The sequence below is a fragment of the Gracilinanus agilis genome, chromosome 2, assembly GCF_016433145.1.
Source record: "Gracilinanus agilis isolate LMUSP501 chromosome 2, AgileGrace, whole genome shotgun sequence".
Taxonomy (NCBI): domain Eukaryota; kingdom Metazoa; phylum Chordata; class Mammalia; order Didelphimorphia; family Didelphidae; genus Gracilinanus; species Gracilinanus agilis.
This window is the reverse complement of record NC_058131.1, coordinates 424,589,221-424,592,595: the sequence shown is the minus strand read 5'-3', so window position 1 is coordinate 424,592,595 and position 3,375 is coordinate 424,589,221. Positions and strand designations below refer to the sequence as shown.

The following is a 3,375-nucleotide window of genomic DNA, read 5'->3' as shown; positions in this document are numbered from 1 at the left end:
GTTGTGCTCTGTCATGCCCCACTCTTTGTGACTCCATGGACCACAGCATGCCAATGCTGTCCACCCATGGGATTTTCTCAGCACATATTGGAGTGGTTTGCCATTTTCTTCTCCAATGGATTAAGATAAACAGAGGTTAAGTGACTTGCCCAGGGTCATGTAGTGAATAAGTAAGCCTTGGATTTGAACTCAGATCTTCCTGATTGCTAAGCCACTAAGTCTAGGAAAAGGTCATTGAAGATTAACCATATCCTCTTGCTAGCCATGACTGCTGACTTATTAAAATACATGTATGTAATATGTTTTAGCCTGAAAAATGTTGCATGTTATGTGAGCCTTATAACAACCCTGAGATAGTAGCCCTTTTTTATAGATTAGGAATCTGAGGCTCATTGAAGCCTCCAGATCTGACATTCTAATTTTAATCCATCATTCAAATTCTTGAATTCCTACTGTGTGTTCAGTCCTGTGTTACACTTAGGTTCTGGGGGTGCATGTGTAGAGGTTTGGGGGCATAAAAGAGAAAAAACGGTCTCATCTCCATTCTCAGAAAGTTTCATTTAATCAGAATTATCTATTTTTTTCTTTTGCAATTGTCTCTATCCCTTTGTTAATGAATTTGTTAATGAATACATCGACCCATAGCTCTGACTGTATGATTTGCTTCTCTTCTGATTCTTTTTTTCCTTCTATAATCCAAGAAAAAAAAATATATATATATTTAAACCTTTACCTTACCAATACATATTGGTTCCAAGGCAGAAGAGTGGTAAGGGGCTAGGCAATGGGGGTTAAGTGACTTGCCCAGGGTCACACAGCTGGGAAGTGTCTGAGGCCAGATTTGAACCTAGGACCTCCCATCTCTCTAGGCCTAGCTCTCAATCCACTGAGCTACCCAGCTGCCCCCTTTATTTTTATTTTTTAAAGTTTTTATGTCATAAATTCATAAGGGATTGGTTCCAACAGTTCAAGTTCCTTGACACTGGTTCTTATCAAGTGTGCTTCTCTGAGTGGAGTGGGCTTGAAATAAGAATCCTAGATGGGTGGGAGATGATAACCACCCACCTAGGGAACTATCTAGGTCAGTAAAGCACAACCCTTGAAATTATTAAAAAACAAGTTTATTAAGGGTAGGGAAATGATAAATACAGTCATAAACCTATCAAGCTATAGCTCTTTCCTCCAATCTACACTCCCCCTCATGGAGTTTGCTCTTCTGATCTTCTCAAGCCCTTCCAATATCTCCCTGCTTTTACCTAAGACCCCAAAAGCTAAGACCCCAAAAGCTATATATTATATATGACTATCAACTACACCTAATTAATACAGATTAACAAAAGGACAAAGAGGAAGGAAGGACTCACAGGTGCATTTGAGCCCTTACCTTATAGCCTGGAGTTGGCTTCACTAGATAACCCAATATCCCAGTTGACAACCCTTGGGATTACCTTGGCCAATTGGATTTCTGGCAGATGGATCATAGGCAGATGGTCTCTGTACTTCAGGGGAAAAGCAGTCCACTCCAAAGCAAACTCTCAACCAAGAAAATCACTAATCTTTCAACGAGATTAGGATTACCAAGGGAAAATTGCCAGAGCAAAACCTTCCAGGAGTGAATGACCATTAATGCCAGTAAAACTCCCACAGTCTTTTTCTCCTTGCCAGAATTCTCTCCCAGGACTTTTATCTAAATTCTCTTCTTTTCCTCTTAAAGATAATCCATGAAATTTATTCTATCCATTACTTACTTCCTACAGGCTGACATTACAGTTGAACGTGCCTTTTTCTTTAGCTTCCTTCTTTTTCCTGATCATTTTCCTTCACTTGCTTCAGGAAACTATCTTTGCTCTTAGAGTGCTTAATGTGCTCAATATACATTTTAATTCTCTAGGCTAGAATCTTGTCCTTAAACTGTTTGTTTACAATGCCTATAGCATGCCGAGAAACATAGACGTCCAGTCTTGCCATGGTAACATTTGTGGGGTATTCCCTGCTGAACTATGCCCGTACCCTTATAATCTACAATATCATCCTTCTTGTATATTCACATATATGTAGCCAAAGGGACGACACCATGTTTTCTAAAGGGTCTAGAAAACATGTATCCTGTCCCTCTCTTCTTTCCTTTTGTCTTTATCATTTTGGCAATTCACTAGAAGTCGGTGGAGTCAGAGGAAAGTCTTCTGATTCTTTTATGGTATGACTATTAATATTCAGGTCTTGTGTCTATCTGGAACTAATTTCTTTTTTTCCCCCCTAAACCCTTACTTTTGTCTTAAAATCAGTACTATGTGTTGGTTCCAAGGCAGAAGAGTGGCAAGGACTAGACATTTGGGGTTAAATGATTTGAACTCAGGACCTCCCATCTCAATCCACTGAACCACGTACCTGCCTCTTAAGTCTAATTTCCACCAGACTATTTTTTAGTTTTCCCTTCAAGTCTTATCATTTTTTTCCCATAAGTTTTAGGGTTTATCAAACATTATTTATCAAGGTCATTATTTGTAATTCTCCTGTGTCTAGTCCATTCCATTGATTTACTTCTCTATTTTTGAAGCAACACCAATTAGTGTGGATGATTGCTGTTTTATAATATAGTTTTAAGAACTGAAAGTGTCATTTCCCCTTCATTCTCTCCTGTCTTCCCTCCCCTATTATTTCCCTTGATAGTTTAGAGCTTTTGTTTATCCAAATGAAATCATTTTGTAAAGTATCCCTTTGATAGTTTGATATAGCACTGTCTGCAAATTAACTTTAAGAGGATTGCCATTTTTATTATATTGGGATGGCCCAGCCATGAGTATTGAATATTCTATTTAAGCTATTTAAGGGGTTCTTTACTTCCTCAAGTATTTTTTAAACTGAATCTATACAAGAATGTTTTGGTAGATTGATCTGCACCTATATTATGCATTTTGTAGTTTTTTTGGGCTGGGATTTCCTTTTCAATTATTGCTTCTTTTTTTGTAATTATTATGTAGAAATGCTACTGATTTTTGTGGGTTTACTCTGTAGACTGCAAATTTACTGAGGTTATTGTCTCAATTAGTATTTTGCTGATTCCCTAGGATTTCTAAGTAGACTACCATGTCATCAGTAAGGAGAGATATTATTTCCCTTTGCAATTACACTAGTAATAATAATAGCAGCTATCATTCATATAGGCTTTAAGATTTGCAAAATACTTTACAATTATTATTTCATTTTATCTTCACAAGAACCCTGGGAGGTAGGTGCTATTAAGAGAAGGGGAAAAGGAAATAAACACACATATAGTATCTACTATGTGCCTGGCACTGTTAAGTGCTTTTTGCACATATTATCTCATTTGATTCTCACAACTCTGAGAGGTAGGAGTTATTATTTTCTTCTTTT

The 3,375-nt window shown here is 37.3% G+C and overlaps 1 pseudogene; it reads right to left on the bottom strand.

The window, feature by feature from the left end:
* Positions 1-930: 930 nt before the first annotated feature.
* Positions 931-2,140, bottom strand: LOC123233887 (annotated as a pseudogene).
* Between the last annotated feature and the right edge of the window lie 1,235 nt (positions 2,141-3,375).